Source organism: Mastomys coucha, unplaced genomic scaffold (genome assembly GCF_008632895.1).
Source record: "Mastomys coucha isolate ucsf_1 unplaced genomic scaffold, UCSF_Mcou_1 pScaffold14, whole genome shotgun sequence".
NCBI lineage: Eukaryota > Metazoa > Chordata > Mammalia > Rodentia > Muridae > Mastomys > Mastomys coucha.
In genome coordinates, this window is record NW_022196896.1 from 36341141 (window position 1) to 36359476 (window position 18336).

General features: G+C 38.5%; 1 protein-coding gene across 12 annotated transcripts in view; it reads left to right on the forward strand.

Moving 5' to 3' along the window:
- The window catches only part of St18 (ST18 C2H2C-type zinc finger transcription factor), a 396007-nt gene that overhangs the window by 314583 nt on the left and 63088 nt on the right, over positions 1-18336 (forward strand). The gene's annotated exons all lie outside the window — the stretch shown is intronic.

The following is an 18336-nucleotide window of genomic DNA, read 5'->3' on the forward strand; positions in this document are numbered from 1 at the left end:
CAATAAGTCATGAGGAATGGTTTTAATACTATGTCTATTTGGTAGAATAATAATAGTAGCTTCTTCCTTATATACTATGACCTGTCTAGTCATAGGCTCTTGATGCTTTGATGGTGTGAGGTATTGAGCAGGTTTTAAATCTAATCAGAATATAATTTGTTACTGCCATAACATTTGTGCCACTATTGTACCAGTGTCTTACAGGACAGTCATTGTTGGAGCTCACAAGGCTTCCAGCTGTGTAAAATTTATTATTAAAATGGAGCAAAAAAATTAAGTGGATAAGGGAAAAAATACAGAAAGACAGTATCTAGAATTTTAGTCAGAGAAATAGCAAGTGCAAACCTAAAAGATCAGAGGCCTATGTACAAGGAGTAGGATAAGAAACAAGGGGAAATAATAGGAAACTCACTCAGAAAAACAATGTGCTAAGAATTATATGCAATTTTAGGACTTCTGACTTTACTGAGATATGAAGATTCTGTGGTGTTTTGAGAGATGGTATAATCATCTTCCTGTTAGTAACATCGTCCTGGTCTGTGTAGAAGAGGCTGGAAATCATGTGTTTAGAAGCATGTAGAGTTTAGAAGAGTAGAAGTTTACTAATCATGTCAACAAGAAATGGTGAGTGACTTGAAGTATGATGGTACCTACAGGGTCATGGAAGTTTCTGAACATATTTGGAAGAGGGAGCTAACTCACATTACTGTGAGAGTAATTGTGGATACAGAAAGGAGTGAAGACTGGTTTAAGAATTGTAACTGTGTTATCAGCATCACTGAGAAGCAAGATTTAAGGACTGCACAATCTGGAGCATGTTGAGTCAACATGTTTACTGGCTATGGAAATAGGATACACTCAGAAATATCATATCCAAAGAGTGTCTTGGCTCTCAAATCTCTTGAAATCTTTCTCTTCTTGTACCACACTGAAGTTGATTCAAATATTTTTATTTTGTAAGAGGGTGCATACTTCTATCTTCCCTCTTTGCATCCTGGACAAAAACCAAGGTCAATATACAAAATCATCTGGCCTTCTAAGAGTAGAGAGGGCCTTATGCCAAGTGAGCTGCAGGATCTAGCTACTATTCATGGCAGGAGCTGGAGGAGTACATATGGGCTGGATCCCAGGGGTGCTGGATCAAAGGTATGGAACATCAACTTGGATAAGGAGAAGTTGGTGTGGAAGCCATCTCTTATGTTATAGGATTTAATACCCTGTCAAAGAGTGTGGGGCATAGTACTAGCATGCTGATAAATTGGCTCTTGAAAGGCTAGAGAAGCAACACCACATTCTAATGTAGAAAATCTAGAGCTGCCACTGCAAACAACAGAAAAGAGAAGAGAGAGGCACAACCATTTCTGGAACAAGTACACAGGCCATTAAAAACCACCCTATACAAATCCATTATCCCTTGCCATGTCTGTATACCTGAGGCACTCCTCAGAAACCAAGTCCAGTGATTTCCTGTGAGAGAAGTCCTTCTCACAGTTACAGCTTTGTGGCTATTGTTTCCTTCCCCTGTTCCCAGGAGAATCTATGACAATGTGTTTAAAGTCCTGGTGAGAGAAGACTGGACAAACATTTCAAAAACTGTTGCAGTGTATTATGGCCATACTCTGACTCCACTCCTCCCCCATAACTCCTCCCAAATCTACCTGCCACTTCCCCGTCACCTCCGAACTTCATGTCCTTTTAATCTTTTCTTATAAATAAACTAAGTCTAGTCTTTCCTGCTTTTACGCTCATGGGTGTGGTTCTATCCACTGGAGTGGATGACTTACCAAGGGTCATACCCTAAAAGAAAACTGATTTTCCAACCTATATGAGCCACCAGCTATCAATAGCTCCTTTCTCCTGAATTCTTTTGTAATTGTTTTTTGAGATTATAATATGATAATATGATTTACTCATCATCTTTTTTCCCTCCAAACCTGAACCCTCCAGTACACCTCTTTGTCCTTTTTCAAATTCATGGCCTCTTTCTTCATTAATTGTTGTTATGTATGTATATGTGTGCCAAGGGGTGGGGTGAGTGCATTCTTAAATATATAAGCATAATACGGTCAGTCTGTACAATGTTCCTTGTATTTATGTTTCAGGGATGACTGTTTGGTATTGAATAATAAACTGATGTGCTCTTCCCTTGGGAAGACTGTGCCTCCTACTCTCAGCATCCTGCAGTTGCCTGTAGTTCTTTGTGTTGGGCTGAGGCCTTTGTGCCTCCTACTGTAATAAATACTTATCCATGTTGGACACGCACTGGTGTCCTCCTTGTTCAGTTCATTTCTGTGCAGTCTTGTGGGTGAGACTTTATGAATGGGGCCTCTGCAATTTTTAGGACAAGGTCTCACAGCAAATTCCCTGATCCTCTAGCTCTTACAATCTTTCTACTTATTCTTCTGAAATGATCCCCAAGCCTTACTTGCTGAGATATGGATTATATTGTAGTTCATATCTGTTGAGGCTGCATTTTGGTTGTGTTCTTCTGTAATGGTCCCTGATAGTTCCAAGTGTCCTTGATGAGAAGTGAGGTATTTTATCTGTGGGTATAAAGACAAATACAGGAGAAAATATTTGTCTTTATAATCGTAGATAAGACACCTCATCTCTCATCAAGGACATGGGAAAGGGGATAATATAAATAAATAGAATATCCAATTTTTAAAAAGACAAATATTTTTAATGTAGTTAGGGATTATGAAGTTTTAGTAAAGTGGTAGTTTTAAGTTCTCTTCTAATATCCATGATTTTACTAGACCTGGGTAGTTAGCTAGGGTTCTAGTACAAGGCATGGTTTTCCTCTAGTTGAGTGGGGAAATTGAATTTTCTTAATGGAGATTTTCTTGATTTCCCAATGTGCTGGAGATTTGATCTGGGACATCATCCAACAACTCAAATGTTGAAGGCTTGGTGCACAGCCTGGCTCCTTTAGAAGGTGGAAGGGGCATTAGGATGTATCCTGAATGGGGTTGTGTGGTACTGACCACATCTTCCACTTGCATCCATTTAAAAAGTAAAAAAATTGTGATATATTTTGCTACTTCAATGTAGGCAATTGTACCAGCCACTCATGGAGAAACCTCCACAACTATGAGTCACATTGAAATTTTCTCTCCTTCTAAGCTGATCATAACAGACTTTTTGTTGTAGTAACATGAAGTTGACATACTATTTAAACCCATAAATTTCTGATTCTTCTTTTTTTCAACATTTTCCAAAGTATTTATCTTCACACATACTATGTATCTAGTGTAGAAAACTTTACTGGAAAATTGCATTTCTCTTTAATAAAAGCTCTAGGAAGAGAGATTTTTTTTCAATTTCAATCAATGTTACATATTTATTAGTATCTCTATATATTATCAAATATGCTCTTATGACTATAAACTGAGCTACAGTACTGCCCATATGCCTTAATATTATAGTGTGGAATGCCAATGGACTCATACATAGTTTCTCATTTTGAATAATTTGCACTGATGTACATTCTGATAGCACATGGAAATATTTGCAGAACAAACCTCCCTGTAGTCATGCTAAGCTCTGTTCTGCATCCATGAAAAATGACTTTCTTTTCTTGGATCAAAAAAAAAAAAAATGTTCTCCACCAGTAGCTCAAAGTAATTGTGTGTCACCATTTAAGAAAAAGTTGAGGTTTATAATTGGTTACAAATAGGTTTTGTCACTTGGCTTTATTTCTGGCCTTCCCAGGAAGCCTAACGTTTAGAAAGCTTCCTGTGTCTTCCATGATTAGCTGTCTCATTCACTGGACCAAGTCTTGTCTATTTATTAAATCACAGCACCAATACTGGGAAGCTCACAACTTCTTATATTTCCAGCTTCAAGGAACTGAACTCACCTTCACTTGGAGAGCAGTAGGCACTTTAAACACTTGACCATGCCAGTCTCCAAACCATGTGCTGAGCAATTGCCTTTTTTTTTTAATTGCTAGCCTGTCTTTTTTTTTTATTGAGAAGAATTCTTTATATACTCTACATCATACTTTATAAGGCACATGTTTCAAATACCTTCCCCTGCTCTGTGGTTTTCTTTTTCATTCTTTTGAGAAGTGTAATGTATGGTAGGATGGGCACAGAGAGCTGATCTCATTGGACCGTTCCCACCAGAGTGCACCATGGAAACTGGTTGAGACACAGGGATGGTCAATATCCTAACCTGTACCTCCTGACACCAGAAGTTTTACATTTAAATGTGATACAATTTACTAGTTTTGTCCTTTAAATTTGCATTTTTAACTGGTTAGAAAAACTTTGCTTCCCCTAAGATTATGAAAATGTTGCCTCACACTTTTTACGGTATAAGTTTTAAACCCATAACCCTTCCAGAATTATTTTGGTATAGTAATCCACCATTACCCACAAAGCTATGGAGAACATCAACTTAGTTTGAGCTGTATTTTCCTCAGTTGAGAGATTCCCCATTTTTTTCTTAGAGAAATGGCTCTTTGCCATTCTCATATTGAAGGTGACTGTTGCCATTAAGTAAAGCGTGGACACTGTAGCACTGGCACCGTGGTTCCTCCGTAGTCTGTTTTAATAACCAAGATGGTAACTGAATGTCTAAGGGGGTGGGGCTTAGTGTACACTGTACTCTGGGCCACAATCAGAGCAGGATAGGGCCAAATTCTATCCTGCATCAGAATGGCACAGTTTAGGGCAGTGGTGGCACACACCTTTAATCCCAGCACTTGGGAGGCAGAGGCAGGTGCATTTCTGAGTTCGAGGCCAGCCGGGTCTACAGAGTGAGTTCCAGGACAGCCAGAGCTATAGAGAGAAACCCTGTCTCAGAAAAAAAGAAAAAGAAAAAAAAAGAAAAAGAAAAAGAAAAAGAAAAAAGTAGAATGACACAGTTTAAAACATGCATTATTTATTTCCAAAGTTTTGATTTAATATTTTTTGATTTTTAATTAATGGTGGATGAAGAAACTGAAAAATAAAGGCTGCAATATGAGGAGAAAGTACACATTGTGATGGACAGGTGTTTGGGGTTTTGTTTGTTTGCTTGTTTCAGATAAACACCCATTACTGAAGAAACAACTATTTCCCCAGTGACACATAACTTCATGATAAGGTATCCATAGAGTGGGTCTGTTTCTGTCTCCTCAATGTGGAGTATCTACATGGCTCCCTCCATCTGCATTTGTGTTTGCAATTGAGAAGACCACAGCTAGAAAGTACCAAGTTGTATGACAAGCCTCTGCAGCCAAGGCCATCAGCTCTCCAATTTTGTTTTTGTTTTTTTTTTTTCTCTTTTTCCTAATAGTCTTTTCTCTTCTTGGTTCTTTTTATTTCTGTAAAGTGTAGAATTATTTTTTTCCTGTTTTTTTAGAACTCTCTTGGTTCTTTGATGGGGATTACATTGATCTGGTAAATTTAGGAAAAGACAGGATCTTTTTGTGCTGAATAGTTTGCTCATGAACACTTTATAGTCTTTCCATCACTTAGATTTTCTATAATCTCAAAAGGGGGTTAGTTTCATGGAAGTCTTGCACCATGGCTGTTAGATCTGTCCTCGGGTATTTTTCATGGTTTCATGGAAGTCTTGCACTGTGTCTGTTAGTTCTGTCCTCAGGTATTTTTCATGGTTTCATAGAGTTTTACACCATGTCTGCTAGATCTGTCCTTGGGTATTTTTCATGGTTTCATGGAGTCTTGCACCACTTCTGTTAGATCTGTCCTCAGGTATTTTTCTCAGTTTCATGGAAGTGTTGCACCATGGCTGTTAGATCTGTCCTTAGGTATTTTTCATGGTGCAATGCTATTCTAAATGGCCTCATTTATTATTAGTTTATAGATGTGTTGCTAACCTTTGAGTATCGACCTCACTATATTAACTTCCTTGTCATCAGATTCTCTTTGTAGGCTCTTTTGGATTTTCTTCAGATACACTCCCAAAGCTGGGGAGATGGCTCCATGTGTAAAACGCTTGCCTTCAATGTGAACACCTGAGTTGAAATCCCAGAAGCCACCCATATAAAACCAAGCACAACAACATCTATAATCTCAGTGTCCCTATGTTGAAGTGAGAGACAGAAGAGAGATTCCTGGGAAACTCTCAGGCCTACTAGCCTGACATGCACAGTAGCAAGCGAGAGACCCTGACTCTAAAATAAGTTGAAAGACAAGGATTGATATCGCTGACCCACACATAGTTGCTATAGTGCATATGTACCCACACATGCACAAGAACATACATATATACATATATACAAATATACATATGTATACATATATATGAGATTATATACATATATATTGATATGTATATATATATGTATATATGTATATATATATGAGGGTCAGGCACTGGGGGCGCATGCCTTTAATTCCAGCACTTGGGAGGCAGAGACAGGTGGATTTCTGAGTTTGAGGCCAGCCCGGTCTACAGAGTGAGTTCCAGGATAGCCAGGACTATACAGAGAAACCCTGTCTCGAAAAACCAACAAAAGAAAAAGAAAGAAAGGAAAGAAAACAGACTAGAAAACATGTAGTGTGAACCCCAGGTTCCCAGTGTGTTATATTTTTTCTGGAACTTGAAGTCTTTACAAATTTAACTTATAGAAACCATCTTTTGGTGATTCTCTTGTGAATGCTCTCTGTGTGTGGCTTGTGTGAGCAAGTTAACTCAGGTATATCTCACAATTGTAATAGCATTTCAAATTAGAATTTCAATTTCTAAATGGAGTCTTTCCTCAGGAATATAATCCCAAAAGTTCTCATGGGTAAATACATATCCTATGAAGCTAGTTTAATAAAATCAAAACACCAAAATATGATGTTTAAAGTGCTTGGTGCATTGATTAAGTCCCCTGGGGGACTCTAGGTGTTTAAAGCAACAGTTTGATTGAATAGAACAATAAATGCAGAGCAGACTGTATTTTTCTCTTTCTTTCTCATCTGCTAGAAAAATATAGATAATAGAGCTCATTTATTTTCTTTACATTTCAGAGCTCTGCAGATGGGAAAACACAGCCCAGTGGAAATGATTTCTGGCAACCTTGAGAAGATATGTTAGCATTCTGTGGCATTTCTCTCTATGACATGTAAAGCATGGCTTTCCCTCATTGCAGTGTCACAGTGAAGTGTCACAATAAAGCCAAAATAGTGTGCCCTCAGGGAAAACTAGAAAGGGACCATTTTCCATGCACACACAAAGGGTAATATTTATTATAAAGCCTTTCATTTTAGCTCTAAATGCTGTCTGGGCTGTGAGCACTTTGCAGTAGAGAAATGCACAGAATGTGAGATTTAAAGCAAATGTTATGTGTAAACTGAATTTATGTAAATGTAAATAAAAAGTAAAAAGTAAAATGCTCTCGTGGACATGTGTGCATTTAGTCTGCAGAGTGCTGGGAGTGCCTGCATCAGCTGGTGCTGGTTGAGCCCAAGGAAAGCTGAATTGGGGACCACACTGCTCTGTCTGGACCTGTTTTGTCAGCACAGAAACGCTTTCTTTAGTCCTTAACATTTATAAAATAGAAATTCTCCTCCCCATTTGCTAGATGGGAAATTTAATGTTTCAAAATATCCACCAGTTCACTGCTGATTACAGAGCCAGGACTGCTGAATCTGTTTCAGTACCCTTAATAGATGATAAGTCCAAACCAGTACTTTTTGATAAATTAAATTTGTTCTTCAGACTTGTGTGTGTGTGTTATGTATGTATATGTATTCTGATCATTCTTACTCGACCCTCCTGCCTATCCCTCCTACCTCTGTCATTCCAACTTTGCCTACAAGTCTCTTCTACATCCACATCTTTTTGTTTTGTGACCCTCCAAGTTTAAGCAGGCCCATCCACCATGAGTATCGAACTATCCAGTAGAGCCTGGTAGTCCCATCTGTGGAAACACAATTGAAGACAATGATATACTCCTTCCCTAATATCTATAAATACCCAGTAATTTCACAGTGATTGGTATGGCCCTGTAAATGACTAACTATTGACAGGCCAGTCTTGTGCTGGCCCAGTGTAGGCAATTTCTGTTGTTGTGAGAACATTTTCCAATGTCTGTCATGACCAGAAGGTAGTATTTCATAGCCTTTCTCCTTTTGTCCAGCTCCTGCATTCTTTCCATTGACATCTTGTAGAGTGTTCCCTGAGCCCTGGGGTACGGGTGGAGCATATAAATGTCCTGTCTAGAAGGAAGTGCACACTTCTCAGCACTTTGAACAGCTGTGAGTCTTTATGTTTGCCAGTGTTCAAAGAGAAGCTTCTCTGATAAAAACTAAGCATAACATTTGTCAATGGGCATAAGTATTATTTTGAAAGCATGAATTTGTAGTTTTGATTTTAGAAACATATACATACCTCTTCATCTTATACTCACAAAATTATTATTTTATCCAAATATTGAGCTTGATTTTCATTACCATTGACAGCTGTCTCGTAAGGGCCAGGCTACTTCTCCACTTTAGGTCATAATAAGATTTTACCTGTTTAAATATATGTTTTAGCTTAATTATGATTATATGTGTATGTCTGTGTGTGAGTGTATGCACATGTGAAAGCAGGTGCCAGTGGAAGCCAGAAGCAGGGCTCTCCAATCCCTAGGGGCTGGAATTATTTGCAACTACAAGGTGTCTGATGTGGGTGCTAGGGTGAATTTGGCTCTTCAGTGGCACCTTCTCATAGTTGAGGCACTGTCTCCCAGCCCTTACCACCGTGTTTTTTTTTTTAAATTACTGCAACTCAATATTATCTCTAGCCAGAGCATTGTCATGCAAATGCACCTGAATATCACTAGTCAAAGCCCTATATTAAGCACCTTCTCTTCAACTAGAAAGCTCTGTTTCTACATACTTATTGTCAAATGCATGCAGAATTTGTCCAAATCTATTGTTCTCGTTTGGGGATAAAATAAGCCTTGAGACCCTACACACTGGGTTTAACTGTCAATCCCATCAGTTAGTAGTTTTGCTTGTTAGTAGAATGCTACTTTCTTCCTAAATGAGTAATCGTATACGATAATATTAAACACTATACAGTATGAAGGACTAGTCAGCATGTATGCAGCCGCTCTCTTTAAAGAAAGAAACTGTATTTCCAGGATGATTAGCCCTTGCTAACTAACCCCACGATGAACAGCTTCTGGTGCCAACAAATCCCTTTCCTCTATCACCTTCATCTTCTTTAATGTTATGATACTAACGCTATTTGACATGAAATTCACCTTTTTAACACATTTTAAATATGTGATACACATTGTTGACCTGAGAGAGTTGTGTAACAGATCTCCGGAGTTTCTTCATTTTGCTCACTTAAAAATTTGTATGTTTATTAATAATTCCCCAGTCCATCTTTCAGCATAAAAGAAGCAATCTTTCTTTTTTTCTTGTTTATTCTTTGAAATCTTCACACATTTTATGTAATGGCTTTGATCATCCCCATCTACCAATCTCTCTCAACCTCTTCCTGCTTCTCCCAACTTCAAGTCCTCACATTTTTGTTATTATTAATGACACCAAATCCAGTTAGTGGCTCCCGAGTGTATATGAGTGAGGGCATGCATGTACTGTGGCATAACTACCTACTAGCAACCATGTCCCCAAAGGAGAGTGACCCTTCCCCAGAAACCATTAGGCTCTAATGGCTGCCCCCACAGGGTGAAATGCCTATGGCACCTGCTCACATTCAGATTGGAATTTTGACTGTCTAAGTATTGTACAGGTTTTGTGCAAGTAACCATAACTTCTAGGAGTCAATGTGTGAAACAGTCGTGCCGTATCTAGAAGTCAATATTTCACAGCTCTTCTCCTCATCCACTAGCTCTCACATTTGATTCATCCATTCTTCAGTGATGCTCCCCAGACCTTGGTTAGGTGAGGATAATAATGGTTCAGCCTCGGCTGAGCTCCCACAGATACCTATAACCTGACCACGGTTGAGCACAATATGAATCCACAGGTGTAATCAAATATTCACAAGGCAGTTTGAAAACCTAACTACTTAGTGTAACAACAATAGTTTATACACTAGGTCCTGTGATTTCCCCAGTCATGAGATTTTGACCAAATGTATATTATTAGGCATGAAATTTCTCCTGTGGACCAGACCCCATATCAAAATAGAAAGCAGTTAGATGTTCTATAACATTAATGCCACTATTGCAACACTGGGCATGTCTTGCCAGGCAGGGACTAGAACAGACCATTGATGCCTTTTCTCCCCCAGAAGGTAGCATAGAATCTTTTGCCATTATAAAAGCTAACTAGTGGGAAATAATTCCATGGTAAGTCAGGACCACCACAATTTTTTTAATTCTATGAGTTGAATGCTCTTATGCTACTCTTTGTAAGGGAAATGATGTGCATTTTCTCTGTATATCCATCACTTATTTTGCATAGTAAAATATCTTCAAGGCTTATACATTTGATAAACATGGCAATATTTACTTCTTGTTTAAGGTTTAATTGTATATACTGTACATACATACATTGCCCCATCATCTGTCCATGGAGGTTGAGGTGTTTCCACATATTGATCACTGTAAATAGTGCTATTCTCAACATTCAAATCAATATCACAATTCCTCAAAATAAAGCTATGATTGTTCCACCAATTACACTTCTGGGTATTTCTGCAACAGAATTAAATGAATAGTCCACTAAATCTTCATTTTAATATTTTTGGTTTGCCTCTTTCCCAATACCAAATTATATCAGACCAATTATTAAAATCTATTTTCTGCTTCTGCCTTTAATATATGAATGTCATAAGAGGCTATTCTACTTTCTACAAATTGTCCTGGTTCCTGAGAAGGGCTGAGCAACTTGGCATGAATATTTTCTGAGATGTTGTGGGTACAGGGATGTGGAAGATCATTTGATTTTGAAATGTTGAGATTTTTTTGAAGTCTCTTCACACATCTATTATCCCTTACCTCACCTTCATGTCTTTGACCTGTCCCTCAAATGTGTGCTCCATATTGGAATGGTGGGTGGGTACAAGAGCAATTTTGTCAGCTTGTGCCCATTCTCTTTACTTCATCATAGTGTGAAGACTTGTGTTTTCTTCTCAGATCACCCACTTTAGTCCCCATAGTTCTCTACCTTTTAGAAGTCCTCTTACCCAGGAGTCTAAAGCTGTTATCACCATCTGGTCATCTTTCCTTGTCCTGGAGTTTCTTTACATGTTCACTTTAAGCCTAGGTTCATATATATGAAAACCCATTAATTTAGTTCTGAAAATTCACTCATTTCTTCCTATCGCAATGATTTTTAGTTCTGTAGTGTCCACCTTTTTTTTTCTTTTTTCTTTTTTACAGGTTATTTGCTCCAGGGTAAATTTTGTTTTCTTTTGTTTTGCTTTTTGAGACAGGTATAGCTCTGGCTGTCCTGGAACTCACTCTGTAGACCAGGCTGGCCTCGAACTCAAATTCGCTTGCCTCTGCCTCCCAAGTGCTGGGATTAAATGCATGCACCACCACCACCCAGCGTAATTTTTTTTATTAGAAATTTTCTTTACTTACATGTCATATGATATCTCCTTTCCAAATTTCCCCTCCAAAAAAAAAAAAGAAAAGAAAAAAAAATCCCTGTTCCCTCCCCTCTCCCCCCTGCTCACCAACCCAACCTCTCCTGTTTCCTGGCCTTTGCATTCCCCTACACTGGGGCATAGAACCTTCACAGGGCCAAGGGCCTCTCCTGCCCTTGATGACCGAATAGGCCATCATCTGCTATACATGTGCTGCCTCTCAGGAGACAGCTATATCAGGCTTCTGTCAGACAGCCCTTGCTGGCATCCACAATAGTGTCTGGATTTGAAGATTGAATATGGGAAGGATTCCCAGGTGGAGCAGTCTCTGGATTGTCCTTCCTTCAGTCTCTGCTCCATAGTTTGTCTCTGCATCTCCTTCCATGGGTATTTTGAACCTCCTTTTAAGAAGAAATGAAGTATCCACAATTTGGTCTTCCTTCTTCTTGAGTTTCTTTTGGTTTGTGGATTGTGCTTTGTGTATTCCGATCTTCTGGGCTAATATCTACTTATCAGAGAGTACATACCATGTGTGTCCTTTTGTGATTGGGTTGCCTCACTCAAGCTAATATCCTCCAGATGCATCCATTTCCCTAAGAATTTCATAAGTTCATTGTTTTTAATAGCTGAGTAATACCTCATTGTGTAAATGTTCCACATTTTCTGTATCAATTCCTCTTTTGAAGGATATCTGGGTTGTTTCCAGTTTCTAGCTATTATAAATAAGGCTGCTATGAATATAGTGGAGCATGTGTCCTTATTACATGTTGGAGCATCTTCTGGGTATATGCCCAGGAGTGGTATAGCTGGGTCCTCTGGTAGTACTATGGTCCAATTTCCAGAGGAACTGCCAAACTGATTTCCAGAGTGGTTGTACCAGCTTGCAATCCCACCAGCAATGAAGGAGTGTTCCTCTTTCTCCAAAACCTCTCCAGCATCTGCTGTCACCTGAGTTTTTTATCCTAGCCATTTTTACTAGTGTGAGGTGGAATCTCAATGTTCTTTTGATTTGCATTTCCCTGATGACTAAGGATGTTGAACATTTCTTTAGATGCTTCTCAGCCATTCAGTATTTCTCAGTTGAGAATTCTTTGTTTAGCTTTGTACACCATGATTTAATAGGGTTATTTGGTTCTCTGGAGTCTAACTTCTTGAGTTCTTTGCATATATTGGATATTAGCCCTCTATCAGATATAGGATTAGTAAAGATATTTTCCCAATTTGTTGGTTGTCATTTTGTTTTATTGACAGTCCTTTTGCCTTACAGAACCTTCGTAATTTTGTGAGGTCCCATTTGTCAATTCTTGATCTTAAGAGCATTAGCTATTGGTGTTCTGTTCAGGAACTTTTCCCCTGTGCCCATATGCTCAAGGCTCTTCCCCACTTTCTTTTCTATTAGTTTCAGTGTATCTGGTTTTATGTGGAGGTCCTTGATCCACTTGGACTTGAGCATTATACAAGGAGATAGGAATGAATCAATATGCATTCTTCTACATGTTAACTGCCAGTTGAGCCAGCACCATTTGTTGAAAATGCTGTCTTTTTTCCATTGGATGGTTTTAGCTACTTTGTCAAAGATCAAGTGACCATAGGTTTGTGGGTTCATTTCTGGGTCTTCAATTCTATTCCATTGATCCACCTGCCTGTCACTGTTCCAACACCATGCAGTTTTTATCACAATTGCTCTGTAGTACAGCTTAAGGTCAGGGATGGCAATTCCCACCAGAGGTTCTTTTATTATTGAGAATAGTTTTTGCTATCCTAGGTTTTTTTGTCATTCCAGATGAAATGGCAAATTGCTTGTCCAAACTCTGTGAATAATTGAATTGGAAATTTGATAGGGATTGCATTGAATCTATAGATAGCTTTTGGCAAGATGGCCATTTTTACTATAGTAATCCTGCCAATCCATGATCATGGGAGATCTTTCCATCTTCTGAGAACTTCTTCGATTTCTTTCTTCAGGGACTTGAAGTTTTTGTCATACAAATCTTTCACTTCATTAGTTAGAGTCACATCAATGTATTTTATATCATTTGTGACTATTGTGAATGGTGTTGTTTCCCTAATTTCTTAGCCTGTTTATCCTTTGTGTAGAAGAAGGCCACTGTTTTGCTTGAGTTCACTTTATATCCAGTTACTTTGCTGAAGTTGTTTATCAGGTCTAGGTGCTCTCTGGTGGAATTATTGGGGTTACTTAAGTATACTATCATATTGTCTGCCAATAGTGATAATTTGACTTCTTTCTTTCCAATTCGTATCCCTTTGATCTCCTTTTGTTGCCTAATTGCTCTGGCTAGGACTTCAAGTACAATATTGAATAGGTAGGGAGAGAGTGGACAGCCTTGTCTAGTTCCTTATTTTAGGGGGATTGCTTCAAGTTTCTCTCCATTTAGTTTGATGTTGGCTACTGATTTGCTGTATATTGCTTTTACTATGTTTAAGTATGGGCCTTGAATTCCTGATCTTTCTAAGAATTTTATCACGAAGTGGTGTTGGATTTTGTCAAATGCTTTCTCAGCATCTAATGAGAAGATCATATGGTTTTTTTCTTTGAGTTTGTTTATATCGTGAATTACATTAATGGAATTACGAATATTGAACCATTGCTGTACCCTGGAATGAAGCCAACTTGATCATGATGGATGATGTTTTGATGTATTCTTGGATTCATTTTACAAGACTTTTATTGAGTATTGTTGCATCAATATTCATAAAGGAAATTGGTCTGAAGTGTTCTTTCTTTGTTAGGTCTTTGCATGGTTTAGGTATAAGACTAATTGTGGCTTCATAGAACAAATTGGGTAGAATACCTTCTGTTTCTATTTTGTGGAATAGTTTGAGGAGTATTGGTATTAGGACTTCTTTGAAGGTATGATAGAACTCTGTAATAAACCTATCTGGTCCTGGGCTTGTTTTGGTAGGGAGACTATTAATGACTGTTTCTATTTCCTTAGCAGGTATGGGACTGTTTAGATCGTTGATCTGATCTTGATTTAACTTTGGTACCTGGTATCTGTCTAGAAAACTGCCCATTTCCTCCCGGTTTTCCAGTTTTGTTGAGTATAGGCTTTTGTAGTAGGATTTCATGATTTTTTGGATTTCCTCAGTGTATGTTGTTATGTCTCCCTTTTCATTTCTGATCGTGTTAATAAGGATACTGTCTCTGTGCCCTCTAATTATTCTGGCTAAGGGTTTATCTATTTTGTATATTTTCTCAAAGAACCAGCTCCTGGTTTGGTTTATTCTTTGTATAGTTCTTTTTGTTTCCATTTGGTTGATTTCAGCCCTGAGTGTGATTATTTCCTGGCTTTGACTGCTCTCAGATAAATTTGCTTTTTTTGTTCTAGAGTTTTCAGATGTGCTGTCAAATTGCTGGTATATGCTCTTTCCAGTTTATTTTTGAAGGCACCTAAAGCTATTTGTTTTCTTCTTAGGACTGCTTTCATTGTGTCCCACAAGTTGGGGTATGTTGTGGCTTCATTTTCATTAAACTCTAGAAGGACTTTCATTTCTTTCTTTATTTCTTCCTTGACCAAATTATCATTGAATATAGTGTTGTTCAGCTTCCACGTGTATGTGGGCATTCTATTGTTTATGTTGTTATTGAGGAGCAGCCTTTGTCCATCATGATCTGATAGGATGCAATGAATTATTTCAGCTTTCTTGTATCTGTTGAGGCCTGATTTGTGACCAATTATTTGGTCAGTTTTGGAGAAGGTATCAAGAGGTGCTAAGAAGAAGGTATATCCTTTTGTTTTAGGATAAAAAGTTCTATAAATATCTGTTAAATCCATCTGTTTCATAACTTCTGTTAGTCTCACTGTGTCTTAGTTTAGTTTCTGTTTCCATGAACTGTTCATTGCCAAGGGTGGGGTGTTGAAATCTCCCACTATTATGATGTGTAGTGCAATATGTCCTGTGAGATTCGGTAAAGTTTCTTTTATGAATGTAGATGGCCTTGCATTTGAAGCATAGAGGTTCAGAATTGAGAGTTCATCTTGGCAGATCATACCTTTGATGAGTATGAAGTGTCCCTCCTTATCTTTTTTGATCACTTTAAGTTGAAAGTCAATTTTATTCAATATTAGAATGGATACTCCATTGTGTTTCTTGGGACCATTGGCTTGGAAAATTGTTTTCCAGCCTTTTATTCTGAGGTAGTGTCTGTCTTTGTCACTGAGGTGGGTTTCCTGTATGCAACAAAATGTTGGGTCCTGTTTATGTACCCAGTCTGATACCCTATGTCTTTTTATTGGGGAATTGAGTCCATTGATATTAATAGATATTAAGGAAAAGTAGTTGTTTATTCCTGTTATTTTTGTTGTTAGAGTTGGAATTCTGTTCATGTGGCTGTCTTTTTTTAGTTTTGTTAGAATATTGCTTTTTTTTATTTTTTTTTTTTTGCTTTTTCTAGAATGTAGTTTTCCTCCTTGTGTTGGAGTTTTCCATTTATTACCCTTTGAAAGGCTTGATTTGTGGAGATATATTGTGTAAATTTGGTTTTGTCATGGAATACTTTGGTTTCTCCATCTATGGTAACAGAGAGTTTTGCTGGGTATAGTAGCTTGGACTGGCATTTGTGTTCTCTTAGGGTGTGTATAACATCAACCCAGGATCTACTGGCTTTCATAGTTTCTGGCGAGAAGTCTGGCGTAATTCTGATTGGTCTGTCTTTATATGTTACTTTACCATTTTCCCTCACTGCTTTTAATATTCTTTCTTTGTTTTGTGCATTTGGTGTTTTGACTATTATGTAGTGGGAGGAATTTCTTTTCTGGCCCAGTCTATTTGGAGTTCTGTAGGCTTCTTGTATGTTCATGGGCATCTCTTTCTTTAGGTTAGGGAAGTTTTCTTCTATAATTTTGTTGAAGATATTTACTGACCCTTTAAGTTGGAAGTCTTCACTTTCTTCTATACGTTTTATCCTTAGTTTTGGTCTTCTCATTGTGTCCTGGATTTCCTGGATGTTTTGGGTTAGGAACATTTTACATTTTGTGTTTTCTTTGACTGTTGTGTCAATGTTTTCTATGGTATCTCCTGCACCTGATATTCTCTCTTCTATCTCTTGTATTCTGTTGGTGATGCTTACATCTATGGTTCCTAACTTCTTTCCAAGATTTTCTATCTCCAGAGTTTTCTCTGTTTGTGATTTCTTAACTGTTTCCACTTCCATTTTTAAGTCCTGGGTGGTTTTGTTCAATTCCTTCACCTGTTTGGTTGTGCTTTCCTGTAATTCTTTAAGGGATTTTTGTGTTTCCTCTTTAAGTGCTTGTACCTATTTGCCTGTGTTCTCATATATTTCTTTAAGGGAGTTATTCATGTCCTTCTTAAATTCATCAATCACCATCATAAGATATGATTTTAAATCCAAATCTTGCTTTTCCGGTGTGTTGGGGTATCTAAGACTTGCTGTGGTGGGGGTACTTGGTTCTGATGTGCCAAGTAGTCTTGGTTTCTTTTGGTAAGATTCTTGAGTTTGCTTTTGCCATTTGTTGATCTCTGGTGTTAGATGTTCTTGCTGTCTCTGGCTGGAGCTTGCTCCTCCTGTACGTCTGTAAGCCTGTGTTGGTACTAATGGGAGATCAGCTCTCCTCTAGTAAGACTGGTGCGCAGAGGCTGTGGATCAGCTGTCCCTCCTGAGTCCTGGGGTCAGAGCACTCCATGGAGACAAGCTCTCAGCTTTCAGGAAAGGAGCTGAGAGGGCTGTGGATCTCCAGTCCCTCCTAAGTGTAGATGGATGTAGAAAGGATCCTGTTCTAGCTACCTTGCCACTTCTGGAGCCTGTGCCTCCTGGCTGGTTGTGCCTTAGAAACTCACAGGAGAGAAAATGGCGATCTTATCTGAGTGCCTGGGTGAGAGCTCTCCCTCGTGACAACTTCCCTGCTTGTGGGAAAGGTGCAGAAAGGGTTGTGGATCTGCTGTCCCTACCAGGTATAGAAGGAAGTAGAAAGGATCCCGTCCCATCTGCCCTGAAGATTCTGGGGCCTGTCTAGTTTCCACCTTTTATGAGAATTTTAAACTTCAGTTTAAAAAAAAGATTGTTTAGGAAGATCTTTCTAGGTTCTTTCCCCTTTTTTTCTGTTTCCTTCCTTGGAAGTTTTTGTTTAATTATTTTTTAAATATTTAAGAATATGTACCTGACTTTACAGACTAGATTTCCTGAACATGTCACCATCTTTACATGGTGTACTGGCTGGTTTTGTGTATCAACTTGACACAGGCTGGAGTTATCACAGAGAAAGGAGTTTCAGTTGGAGAAGTGCCTCCATGAGATCGAGCTGTGGGGCATTTTCTCAATTAATGATCAAGTGGGGAGGGCCCCTTGTGGGTGGTGCCATCCCTGGGCTGGAAGTCTTGGGTTCTATAAGAGAGCAGGCTGAGCAAGTCAGGGGAAGCAAGCCACTAAGAAACATCCCTCCATGGCCTCTGCATCAGCTCCTGCTTCCTGACCTGCTTGAGTTCCAGTCCTGACTTCCTTTGGTAATGAACAGCAGTGTGGAAGTGTAAGCTGAATAAATTTCTTTCCTCCCCAACTTGTTTCGTGGTCATAATGTTTTGTGCAGGAATCGAAACCCTGACTAAAACACATGGTGTTCATGTGAGACCTTCTGACCAATTGCTGCTATTACCAAGAATTACTTTTGGGTTTTTTTTTGTTTTGTTTTTCAATCAAGGCCCAAGGTTTACTTAGAAGCCTGAGTTTATAAAGGGGAGAACCCATCCCCCACTATGTCAGGCTTGTCACCTTATCGGCATCTTGTTGCATTGTGCAGACCTCATCAGGAAAACAGACTCTGTTTTTTGTTGTTGTTGTTGTTTGTTTGGTTTGGTTTT